Source organism: Stomoxys calcitrans, chromosome 2, assembly GCF_963082655.1.
Source record: "Stomoxys calcitrans chromosome 2, idStoCalc2.1, whole genome shotgun sequence".
NCBI classification, from domain to species: Eukaryota; Metazoa; Arthropoda; class Insecta; order Diptera; family Muscidae; genus Stomoxys; species Stomoxys calcitrans.
Window position 1 is genome coordinate 158,363,240 of NC_081553.1, and position 13,977 is coordinate 158,377,216.

Sequence of the window (13,977 nt, forward strand, 5' to 3'; positions counted from 1 at the left end):
TAAGAACTATCGACATTCAAAATTATGACATTCGATAACGAGTGCATAATCGAATATCATCTGTTCGAAATCCACTCGTGAGCTCAGGAGCAATCGAATAGAATTGTTACTTGATATAAATAGTTAAACAAAAGTTAAAATGTATGTATTTCAGTGTAATTATAATATGAAACAAGAAAAAGGGTGCTAAGTTCGGCCGGGCCAAATCTTGGGAACCTACCACCATAGATTCTGCTAAAAATGTATACAAAATAAATTTATTTTAGGGTATTATTTATTCTACATACCAAACTTCTGTCAAACCAGTAAAAATTAAAGCTTTTAGGAACCGAACAAGGATGATCGAGAGACCGGTTTACATGGGAGCTATATCAGGTTATAGTCTGATGTTGGCCGTATTTGACACAGTTGTTGAAAGTCGTAACCGAACATCGCATGCATCGCACAAAAATTGCGGCTTGTAAGGACTCAAGAAGTCAAATTTGGGAATCGGTTTATATGGGGTCTATATCAGGTTATGGACTGATTTGGGCCGTACTTGGCACAGTTGTTGGGAGTCATAACGGAACACTACATGCAAAATTTCAGCTAAATCGGACAAAATGGCTTCCACGGACTTAAGAAGTCAAATCGGGAGATCGGTATATATGGGAGCTAACCTCTGTGCAAAATTTCTACCGGCTAGCTTTACGCGTTCGACCTCTATCGTGATTTCGATAGACGGACGGACGGAAATGGCTAGATCGACTCAGAACGTCGAGACGATCAAGAATATATATACTTTATGTGGTCTTTGACGAATATTTCGAGGTGTTACAAACGGAATGACTAGTTAAGCCTACCCCCATCCTATGGTGGTGGATATAAAAAGTGAATACATACTTTTTCGTATTTAGGACAAATTTATACAAAATAAATGGGCTACAAAAGGTTGAAATGTTTTAATTCATTGCCATTCGAATTTGGCAAAAAATATATTTCCAAATTGTAGCCAAGGGAAGGCAACATATAAATGTATATGGGAGGAATAGTCCTCACGGTTAATTTACTATGAGAAATGTAAGAAACAGTCAATTGCAGCTTTGGTGGTACCTCGGTAGACATGAGCCCTTGGTAGTTTAGCTTAAATCAAGTCAAATCAGTCAGTGAATGCAAATTTTTATTATGAAAACATTTTGGTAGCTATCTTGGAGCTTTGGGCAAATATTTTGGTCGTAGACCATGGATATGCCAACAGGACACGACACCGTCACATAACGCACGTGTAAACCAAGAAGGATAAAAAATCATGTTCCGCATTTCATTTGGTCCCCACAAAGGCTGTCCAATTCGCCAGATGCCAATCCAACGGACTTTTCTATTAGGCCATTTTTGAGTGCAAGGTAAGGACTAAAAAATATGCCTGTATAGATGCGCTGAAGAAGTCTATTGTACAGGAATGGGCCAAGGCAAAATGTGGTCATATCGAGACAAAGTGAATGGATTCAAAAATATAGTCTACTAGCTGACCCGGGCATGCTCCGCTACGCCTTCTTTTACTTTATATGGAACAAAATTTTCCTTGGAATATTTATTTTCGACAATTAAAGAAATAATAGTGAAATACCATGCAAACTTGACTAACATTTTAACAATATAAGTGCCTTTATCTGAATTCCATATGATCATTATTGGTCTACGAATTTAAGTTTGGATGTAAGGTGTACTCCATTCTTAAAATACTTCATTTCAGCCCGATATTCTCATGATGTCAGATTTAGTGGTGTTTTCGGGGGAGAGGTGGTCCTCCAAACACATGGCCCCAAAATAGGATATCAAATTCGTTTTCTAATCTCAAATACCTTTCATTGTAGCCACATAGTGGCATGGTCGAAAAATGTTTTCCCTTTGGGGGTGTTTTGGGAAAGGGGTGATGCCGTAAATACATGGTCCTACATTTGGATATCAAATTCGTATTTTACTCCCAAATACCTTTATTTAAGCCCCATAATGCGATGGTCAGTAAAAAATTGCTGTTTGTGGTGTAGTTTGGGAAAGAGGTAGACCCCCAGAAAATTGGACACGAAAGTGGGTATCAATTCTTGCTCTACCCCCCAATACCTTTTATTAAAGCTCCACATTGACATGGTCGGTAAATATGCCCGATTAAGGGGTGTTTTGGGGATAGGTCGAAAATTGTTTTCCCTTTGGGGGTGTTTTGGGAAAGGGGTGATGCCCTAAATACATGGTCCTACATTTGGATATCAAATTCGTATTTTACTCCCAAATATCTTTATTTTAGCCCCATAATGCGATGGTCAGTAAAAAATTGCTTTTTGTGGTGTAGTTTGGGAAAGGGGTAGACCCCCAGAAAATTGGACCCGAAAGTTTAGTTCCACTCTCTTTAAGACCCGAATTGTCTTGGTGGGAAAATACGTCCTATTTGGGGGTTGTTATGGTGGTGGGACGTCCCCTAGACAGTGGGTCCGTAATGTTGATATCAGATACGTGGTCTACTCCCAAATACCTTTAATTTGAGCCCCATATTTCTATAGTCGGCAAACATGACCGGCTTGGCAGGTGTTTTTGGGGATGGGCGGCCACTCTATTAGTTGGCCTTGAAAATATACATCGGATTCGTGTTCCACTCTAAAAACCCTCCTCGTAAATTTGTCCCCTTTGGGGGATGTTTTTGGGGAGAGGTGGCCCCCCAAACATTTAGTCCCATATTTGGATATCAGATTCTAATTCTACACTCAAATACCTTTTAATTAAGCCCCATATTCCCATGGTCAGTAAATAAGCCCTGTTTGGGGGGTGTTTTAGGGAAGGGGTCCACCCCCCAGAAACGAGGTCCCACATTTGGATATCAGATTCGTATTCTACTCGCAAATACCTTTCATTTGAGTCCCATATTGCCATGATCGGTATATGTCCGATTTAGGGGTGTTTTGGGGGTTGGGTAGTGTTGTGGGGGTGGGATGGCCCCATAGACAATTTTCCCGAATGTTGATATCAGAATTGTGCTCTACTCCCAAATACCTTTCATTTAAGCCCCATGTGTCTAAGGTCGTAAATGATTCTCTTTGGGGGAGGTTTTTGAGGAGAGGCGGCCCCCCAAACACTTGGTCTCATATTTGGATATCAGATTCTAATTCTACACTCAAATACATTTTATTTAAGCCCCATATTCCCATTTGCAGTAAATAAGTCCTGTTTGGGGTGTTTTGGGGGTTGGGGTGGTCCCCCTAGCACTTGGTCCGACAAATGGATATCAGATACGTTTTCTTATCCTAAATACCTTTCATTTGAGTCCCATATTGTCGTGATTAGTCTAAATATAAGTTTGGTAGGTTTTCGGGTGGGGCGGCCCCCCTAGGTTTCTGAGAATTAGAGTAAGGGGGAGGGTTCGCCCCCCCTTCAGATATCAAAAAATGTAGAACCCTATTTTCGCCACGGGATCATTATGCACCATCTGTGAAAATTTTAAGAAAATCGGTTCAGCCGTTTCTGAGTCTATAAGGAACACACAAACATACAAACAAACTGACAAACAAACACAAATTAATTTTTATATATAAGATTTGCAAATAAAGTTTGAATAAAAATAAATATGAAGTCTAAAATAAGTAGTCATAGTCATATGTGGTTATACTACGATTAGCAACATTAGCAAATTTTTTTTCTAAAATGTTTATGTAGGTTAGGTTAGGTTGAAAAGAGGGTGCAGATATTAATACGCCCCATGCCACTATGGATATACACCTGAGCCAGTAATCGGCTTGTTGTGCGCTCTAAAAACTATAAAGTAACCTCTAAACAGAAAATTTTAAGTTAGAAATTCCGTGCTGCTTACAAAATCCTCAATTATTTTCAATACCACTCCCCTAAGTTGGTTCATGTCTGATATTGTGTCTCCACCAAAGCGCCGGTATCTGTTGGACGCCAAAACCGGTCAATGAAAAAGGAAATGCTCCAACGTCTTATCATCTTCCGCATGCCCTACACATGCTATCACTTGCCGCATCGATTTTACATAAGTGACCTCGTAGTCCTATGTGTCCCGTTATGAAACAAATAGCTATACTGCCCTCTCTCTTGCTTCCTTTCAGTAATAGCCTCGTCTTCTCACGATCTGGATCCCCCCATATGATTTTCGCCGTCCTACCGACAGTTTCGCTGTTTCACAATGTTGCATGCGCATTCGTCGCCCACTCCCTTAACTCGGACTGCATCGACCCGAAAGGCTTTGGGCTAACCAAGTTTATTGACGGCAGTCCTCTGGCCTTCACCGCCAAATCGTCTGCCGTTTCATTTCCACTTACTCCGTTATGACCCGGCACCCAAACGATGCGGATTTTCCCATCCTCAGAGAAGGAGTTAATCTCCTTCTTACACTGCAAGACTGTTCGTGACCTTACCGTCCTGGTTGTTATTGCCCTTATGGCAATTTTACTGTCCGTAAAGATGTTCACACTCGACGTCCTCGCGTTAGCACCAAACCACTTCACGCATTTTGTGATCGCCCGGGTCTCCGCCTGCAGGACCGTATTATGGTCAGGCAGTCTAAAAAAGATCTCAGTCCCTGGGTTCTCACTGTAAACCCCCAGGCCCACTCTGTCCTCTAGCTTTGATCCATCCGTGTAACATGATCTTCCAGATGGCAATACTTGGGTTCCGTCAATTTAAGACTGTGCCGATAGCAGCAGTGCCTCGCACTCGACTTCAAGGTTCATCTTTGGTATCCGATCGGAAACCTCTTCCCTTCCTTCCCGGTTTCCTATCGTTGCCTCGATTTTACCGCGATGGGTTAAGCTGCTCCCATCCTTAATACATTCTCCCATCGCCTTAAGTCTCATAGCTGCAGTGTCTGCCTCACACTTAAACTGTATGTCAATGGGTCGGATATCTAGAATAGTCTCTAGTGCCCTAGTGGGCGTGGTCCTCATCGCTCCGCCTATGCCAAGACAACGTGTTCTCTGAACCTGTTGTAGGATTCTTATGTTGCACTTTTTCTCCATAGCAGTCCACCAAACTACTGAGGCGTAAGTAAGTATTGGTCTAATCACGCTCCTGTAGATCACGTGGACTATCCTCGGATTCAGGCCCCATTTCGAGCTTACGGCCCATCTTCATAGTGCCCAACATCTGTGATCCTTCTCAGTAAGCTCCCGAATGTGACACTTCCAATTCAGTTTCCAGTCCAAATCACACCTAAGTATTTGACCTTGTCAGATATCGAAATCGTCTTATTGAGTAAACATGGTGTGTACGTTTTGGCATCGAAGGATTTTTTTATTTTGTGCACAACCTCGTACAGGGCAGTCTCCACCGACCTTCCCTTGACATAGGCATGCTGTTTGTATTTGAGCAGTTCGCTGGACATCCTACTCTGTATCATGGTGTCCACAATACGTTCCATGGTTTTGAATAGAAAGAACTTAGGGGTCTGTAGGTCTTTGGTGTCGCCGGGCTTGGATATAAACACCACCCTTGCTTCCTGCCAGGCTTTCGGAGTAAATCCAAGTCCAAATTATTGGCCAGGCGAGGCGCCAGATAGTCTGCCTCTTCTGGAGCAACGCCGGATATATTCTCGGCTCTCACTCACATGTCGTCTACTAAAGTTTCAGTTTGGGTTTTTGAGAGAAACTTTTTATCTTGGCGGCGTCATTAACGCTACCGTCCTGTTCGCATAAAAGCGTCCAGGAGGCACGTTTTGCCGCTCTGGTAATCTTTTTGTATTCCTTGAGCCGTGTGTAATACACATCCCAATAAACGTCCGCCTTTTTACAACGTGCTCTGTTAAAAAGTCTGCGGAACTCTTTCCCAATATTGCGAACCTCCCCGGTCATCCACCGCTTGTGTTGAGCTGATTTCCCTTCCCGAAGAGGACAACTATCTTCGAAGGACCCCACCAGTGCAGTCGTAATCCTGTTGACATTTTCGTCAATGTCTTCTATGCTTGGACAATCTAAATTATCTTGCCCAAGTCTTCCTCTGAGTAGCCTTCCGAATTTTGTTCAGTTGGTTTTCAACTAATTCCGGAAGCTTATCGGATTCGGCGGATTTTCTGTAAGTTAAACTGTTCGTAAATTAGTTTGTCAATATACTTACGCCGATGACTGTATGTATTGGCTATATGTTACTAACTTATATTGAAACAACTATTTTAACGGATTGTAGCGCTAGGGAATCTACCAAATAACATACAAATAATTTTTTTTTCAAAAAGTTGACTGTGGTACCTTTTTTATAACTTTTCGTAAAATAAACCAAAGAAAAATTTTTTTCTGACTGCCTTTTTCTCGACCTTTATGCATGAAATAATCTTCAAGCATTAAATTATATGGACTATATATAGTACTATGAATTTAAAGTGTGTTTTTTTTTTTTTTTTTTGAAAAACTTTCACCCTTTATTTTGATAGAAAAAGATAAATATGTTATCATATTAATTTTAGTACTTTTCGAATCCACTAGATAAAATGAAAAATTTAATACCGTCCACCATGGATACCATTTGTCGAGTTCTTTGGATGATATCTCTTTATAGACAAACAAAGGATAAAGGATAAGATTTGCTATGCTATTTCAGCTATACAAAGTTATGAACCGATTGGGGCCATACTTGGTTTGGCTGTTAGCGACCAAAGTGGAATTCAAAATATCATCCAAATCGGATAAGAATTGCGCCATATAGTGGAACAAAAAATAAAATTGGAAGATCTGTCTATATGGAAGCTCACGAAGTGAAGATCCGAGATCGGATTATATGGGAGCTACATCATGTTAAGAACCGATTTAAAACATTCCTGATGCAGTTGTTAGAACAAAACACTTCTTGCAAAATTTCAGTCAAATCGGATAATAATTGCGCCCTCTAGCGGCGCAAGAAGTCAAAGTACGAAATCGGTTTTTATACGACATATATCATGTTATGAACCGATTTAGACCATACTTGGCACAATTGTTGATGGTCAAACCAAAACACTTCGTGCAAAATTTCAGCCAAATCGGTTAATAATTTCGCCCTCTAGCGGCTCATGAAGTCAAGATCCGAAATCGGTATAGGAGATATATCATGTTATGAACCAATTTGGATCATTCTTGGAAGAGTTGTTGGAAGTCAAAATAAAACACTTGGTGCAAAATTTCAGCCAAATCGGATAAGAATTAAGCCCCCTAGAGGCTCTAGAAGTCAAAATCCGATATGGGCTATAAGGCGGCTATAACTAAACATGGACCGATTTAGCCCATTTGCAATTCAAACCGACCTGTACCACTAAGAAGTATTGGCGTTGCCCAAAAAGTAATTGCGGATTTTTCATATAGTCGGCGTTGACAATTTTTTTCACAGCTTGTGACTTTGTAATTGCATTCTTTCTTCTGTCAGTTATCAGCTGTTACTTTTAGCTTGCTTTAGAAAAAAAAGTGTAAACAAGTATATGTGATTAAAGTTCATTCTAAGTTTTATTAAAAATGCATTTACTTTATTTAAAAAAAAATCCGCAATTACTTTTTGGGCAACCCAATATTTATGTAAAATTTCAAGAACGAAGCATTACACCATCGTAAGTTAGTGTGCTTTCGACGGACAGACATACGGACGTGCAAGACTCTATATACTTTTTTGGGTCTCAGATCAATATTTCCATGTGTTACAAACGGAACGACGAAAATATAAAAATATTTATATTTTCAATTTGTTTTAGATATTGAACAGTGTATTTGTCCTTCTTTTCCAGCCCCGATTTCTCGGAAACTATACTACATAAAACACGGAGTGTACCTTTTATTTATCATGGAATCGAAATCTTCTTACATATAAAGTTTCAAAACGAAACCCCTAAAAGGGGTAGTGGGCTAAAATGGGTTAAATGCTTACGAAATGTGCACCAATCAACTCTGCTTCAATGCTGTTGCCTTTTTGTGTGTTCTGGCGAAGAGTAGAGTCCGTCGGAATTCGCAATAATTTAGTAGGCATTTTCGCTGCGAATGAGTCAATTCTAGGTTTAAGGCGAAAGGTTAGAGATTGTAAAGTAAATCTTACATATAAAGTTTCAAAACGATTAAACCCCTAAAAGGGGTAGTGGTCTAAAATGGGTTAAATGCTTACGAAATGTGCACCAATCAACTCTGCTTCAATGCTGTTGCCTTTTCGTGTGTTCTGGCGAAGAGTAGAGTCCGTCGGAATTCGCAATAATTTAGTAGGCATTTTCGCTGCGAATGAGTCAATTCTAGGTTTAAGGCGAAAGGTTAGAAATTGTAAAGTAATGATCGCTCAGTCAAAGAACAAAAATTTGTATTGTGTCTACGCTCCAATAAATTCCCTCTCTATCGGGTAGGAGTGACACAAGATCATAACTATTGGTTATTATTCGCCGTTAAAGAATTTTTGATTTTTACTCATTTTTTTGGGTGTGGAGTTAATACTGCAGCCTTTAAAATGATCGGAGGAGAGCCTGTAAAAGTGGGTCTGCCGCTAATTAAAGATAAGACAATGTGAACGTTATCAACTATCGTTACATTATATACATACACCCGAACAAACAAATTAAGTTGTGAAACTATAACTTTGAGATAGCCAGCAAATTAATCTACCCACCACCAAAACACCACCACCGTCGTAACCAAAACGAATGACACCAGTTTTGAAATAACATACACATATTTTCCCATGAACATTTCATCAAGGAACAGGGGATATTTCTCTTATAGCAAAGAGTGTAGTCCTATTCTGGTTTTAGCCCTGCGATATGGGGTCTCCTCTTTTATTCCGAACGGCTTGCCGCTTAAGGCCAAAACAGAATGAGAACATTGAGCTTTGTTTTTGAGCGTTGCGCTGAAAAATGCAACTCTGCCAGCAAATCCCTCAAAAGTAACACGCATAGCTTAAACAAAGTTTAACTTTACGCCCAAAAACACTACTTCAGGTATGGCAACACAGAATGACGCTCGATTTTAGTCGACAAAGCTGAAAATTCTTTAACTTTCGCGTGTCCCTTTTATGGGAATTGGTTGCAGAATTGCATTTTCAACACAACGCTCAAAAACAAAGCCCAACGTGCTCATTCAGTTTTGGCCTTTGCGTCACCGCTTGTTAGAGAAGTTTTAACACTGCCAAATACCTTACAAATGTCGTCAGCATTTGCAAGGAGATAACAACCGCTGAAAAAATTTTCTGATGTTCACGCTGGGATTTGTACCCAGGCGTTCGGCGTCATTGGCGGACATGCAAACCTGTGCGCCACGGTGGCCTCCATGGTAATGAAATAAAACGAAGAGTAATATTGGCGACAGATGCACTTTAGTAACGGGGCCAACAGGGTCAATAGACGAAAATTACAGAATACAAGATAATGTGCGCCTATGACGCTGAATTGTCGTGATTGGTCTATATATCCATTTAGCGGATTTTGGGTGTCATAAATTGGAGAAGGAACGCAGAAGATCGAGGCTTGTTCGGCTATTGCGACAAATGTTCTGTCATAGCCAACTAAAGTAAAGTATAAATCATCTTGCGTAACTCCAAGAATAAGAAGAGTCAGACCCAATAAGCTGTGTACGTTCATCAATCTGTTGGTCCATATTTTCTAAAGTCCAAATGTCTTGCATTTTTACACCCCAATTTTTTGGGTCAAGAGAGAAATCCGTTGATTTAAAAAAAAAATCGGAACAGATATTGATTTAACTTTTTGTTTTTTTACGGATATAATGGTCTTATTTTTTTTTTAATTTATAGAATTTATGTGCTAACATTAATCGGATGACATTTACGTACTAAATTTATATCCGAATAAGTATAAAAATATCTCCAATTATGAATTTTCGCGGGCTGTGGGTATTTGCTCCTCGATGGTTATGATTCAGCCATTTTAAATGTTTAGTTAATTTTTAGGAGCTGTTTCCAAGTAGGACGAGTTTTCGTTCAAGTTTTGTGTGAATAAAAAACTAGTAAAAAGGCGTTAAATTCGGCCGGGCCGGGCTTCGAGTATATATGTAAACCACGTTTCGTTAAAATCCGGTGAAAAATGCATACCTTATGCCCTATAGCAGCTATATCGAAACATGTCAAATGGACCAAATACTTGTAAGTACAAGTCATAGTTCAATTGTGTATAACAAAATATTGGTCTTTTAAGTAGCTAACATAAGTCACCGTGTCAAATTTCAGTGAAATCGGATTATAAATTCGCTTTTATGGGGCCAATACTATAAATCGAGATATCGGTCTATATGGCAGCTATATCCAAATCTGGACCGATTTGGGCCAAGTTTTAGAAATGGGCCAAGTTGCAGAAGTATGTCGAGGGGCTTAACTTAACCTACTGTCCCAAATTTCAGCAAAATCGGATAATAAATGCGCCTTTTTTGGGACCAAGACCGTAAATCCAGAGATCGGTCTATATGGCAGCTATATAAAAAACTGAACCGATCTGGGCCAAATTGAAGAAGGACGTCGAAGGGCTTAACACAACTCATTGTCCCAAATTTCGGCGACATCGGAAAATAAATGCGCCTTTTATGGGCCTAAAACCATAAATCGAGAGATCGGTCTATATGGCACCTATATCCAAATCTGAACCGGTCTGTACCATATTGCAGAAGTATGTCGAGGGGCTTAGTTTAACTCACGGTCCATTATTTCAGCAAAATAGGATAATAAATGCGGCTTTTTTGGACCCAAAACCTTAAATCGAGAGATCGGTCTATATGGCAGCTATATCCAAATCTGAACCGGTCTGTACCATATTGCAGAAGTATGTCGAGGGGCTTAGCTTGACTCACGGTCCCATATCTCAGCAAAATAGGATAATAAATGCGGCTTTTTTGGACCCAAAACCTTAAATCGAGAGATCGGTCTATATGGCAGCTATATTCAAATCTGGACCGATCTGTACCATATTGCAGAAGTATGTCGAGGGGCTCAGCTTAACTCACTATCCCAAATTTCAGCAAAATCGGATAATAAATGCGCCCTTTTTGGGCCCAACATCTTAAATCGAGAAATCGGTCTATATGGCAGCTATATCAAAATCTAAACCGATCTGAGCCAAATTGAAGAATGAAGTCGAAGGGCTTAACACACTCACTGTCCCGAACTTAGGCAACATCGGACAATAAATGCGCCGTTTATGGGCCCAAAACTTTAATTCGAGAGATCGATCTACATGGCAGCTATATCCAAATCTGAACCGATCTATACCATATTGCAGAAGTATGTCGAGGGGCTTTACTTGACTCACGGTCCCAAATTTCAGCAAAATCGGATAATAAATGCGGCTTTTTTGGACCCAAGACCTTAAATCCAGAGATCGTTCTATATGGCAGCTATATCAAAATCTGAACGGATCTGGGCCAAATTGAAGAATGATGTCGAGGGGCTTAACTTAACCCACTGTCTCAAATTTCAGCAAAATCGGATAATAAATGCGGCTTTTATGGGCCTAAGACCATAAATCGGCGCATCGGTCTATATGGCAGCTATATCCAAATCTGGACAGATCTGGGCTAAATCTGGGCCTAACACAACTCATTGTCCTAAATTTCAGTGAAATCGGATAATAAATGTGGCTTTTATGGGCCTAAGACTCTAAGATATAGTCCGATATAGCCCATCTTCATACTTAACCGGCTAATGGGCAAAAAAAGAATCTGTGCAATTTCAGCTCAATATCTCTATTTTTAAAGACTTTAGAGTGATCTCAACAGACAGACAGACGGACATGGCTAGATCGTCTTAGATTTTTGCGCTGATCAAGAATATATATACTTTATAGGGTCGGAAATGGATATTTTGATGTGTTGCAAACGGAATGACAAAATGAATATACCCCCATCCTTCGGTGGTGGGTATAATTACGTGTGCGATACTTCTTGAATAAACCTGACACGACTATCCCCAAATTTAGCTACGTTAAAGTTATATCCGAAGTATACCTTGGACAAAAGGCACTTTAATAATAGTATACATGGAAAAATAAACACTTTCGTAGGAAATACAAAATTCGCAACGCCTTTTCTATCATCCAAAATGCGCTTTTATGGTCGTATCAGCTGCAATTTCAGTACGCCTTTTATAACAATTGGATGATATGTTTGATTTTATGACTCAATATGTAATATATAATTTTTTTCTTTTAATTTGGATCAGATGTCATTATAAACAGTTTGAAATGTATCGACCTGGCCCAACTTGGCGCGTTTTTACCTGAAATATATAATAAAGGCTTGGCTTGTTCTTTTGATAACCCGTTTTTCACATACATATCTACATATTTCTTTATCGATTGTGGAGGTTTAATGGTGTAATTTTTCGATATCGTGTGTACCCAGAACGAACAATCCGCATCGATATCATTGTATGGCAATAGGCCATGTTTATTAGGATACTGATTTATATGCTGTATGTCAGAAATTCAAACAATTATAATTTTTCGACTGATATTTCCGAACATGCATACACACTCAGTTTGCTTTGCAAGGTGGCAATTTGTAATTGGTATGACTGGCGAAAATAATGCAGTTACCTTAGCCGCTACTAGTACATACACATGCACTTACTTCATTATTGTTATTGTTGTAAAATCATAAGGTTGAATTGCCATGGAATGGAACATAGAAAATTTTCTCACTTACATGTTTTCTGCCGTAAGGGGTTAATATGTACTGTCACTTTTTGAGAAACGTCCCTCTTAACTAACATACTGTATGTGTGCTGTACTTTTTTTTATAAATATCTGTGTCAGTGGAAAATAGAGTTATCTCTAATCGAAAAAATGCAAACAAATGAATTCTCACTTCTGTTCTGAACCAGACCATGTGTACACTGTTCAAAGACGGAAAATTGGCAACGTTAGCAAATTAAATGTTAGGACATTGCCAAATGATCATTTTCGTGGGTCAAATAAATGTGTATGCTGTGCTTTAGATGGTTCATAGTCTAGTTAACTGCTTGGAACAGTTTTTAAATTGATCAATGTATTGTTAAGCGAAAGATACGCCATTTGGCATCTCAATGCATATCCAAATTAACAAAATCATATTATAGTTATTAAGCTCACGTAACCTCCGTGCGAAATGAATTTACGGCAGCAATAGTCAATAGTAACAGTCTTCCTTATGTGGTACTGATCAATTAATTTTACTTACCGGTTTGAGTATGCGTTCGTCACAAACTACCTGGCGTAAAATATTATAACCGATTCAAGTAAACGTTTTTTCATCATTAATTTGAAGCATCCGACTACGCCGTTATTGATAAATCATTGTTGAGTTCTATTTCAACTTTAAAATTACGAACCAAACCCATTCTCATTCATTTTGAATCAAACATGAGGTAAAAAGCAACTGGAATAATTGTTTGTACAAACTCTTGCATAGTTTATTTTTATTTACTTATATATTTACATATTGTGTTTTTTTTAGCATATTTTGAAACGGGATAACACGTAAAAAACTCTCCAGCTGCGGAAGTCTTGTGTTGTTAAATTCGCCACAAGGCCTTTTCAGCAGGCATTAGGCCTTAAGCTTCCATTATATAGGGTAATTTTACCAGTAGTCGGCAGTTTAAGGTTTTTTCCTTTTTCAACTGTCCTCCTTCCGGGTACAAATGTTCAATTCAATTGAAAATTGTATTTTAAAATTCGAAATTTTGTTTTGTTTTATATGCAACTAGCCGAACCGGGCCCGCTCCGCCTTCTTTACTTTACTTTACTTTACTTCAATTGACTATGACAGAATATTTGTTCCACTAGCCGAATGTAGAATAGCGTTCCAAGCGCCTCCATCTTCTGTGCTCATTCTAAAATCTCTGACACCAAGTTTCGAGGTGTCTCCCACAACTTGATCTTTCCATCGGGCTTTTGGTCTTCCCGGTTTGCGTGTACCACCGTGTTTGCCTTCAAAAGACTTCTTTGCTGGAGCTTCTTCATCCATTCTGACAACATGACCTAGCCAACGCAGCCGTTGTATTTTGATGCGTGTAACTATGCTATCG

At 39.3% G+C, this 13,977-nt stretch overlaps 1 protein-coding gene across 1 annotated transcript in view; it reads right to left on the reverse strand.

The window, feature by feature from the left end:
- Positions 1–13,213, reverse strand: part of LOC106084232 (cholesterol 7-desaturase nvd) — a 79,924-nt gene extending 66,711 nt beyond the window's left edge. Inside the window, exon 1 of the mRNA XM_013247789.2 lies at positions 13,131–13,213. The gene's annotated coding sequence lies outside the window, so the exon portion shown is untranslated. The remainder of the gene's footprint in view (positions 1–13,130) is intronic.
- Between the last annotated feature and the right edge of the window lie 764 nt (positions 13,214–13,977).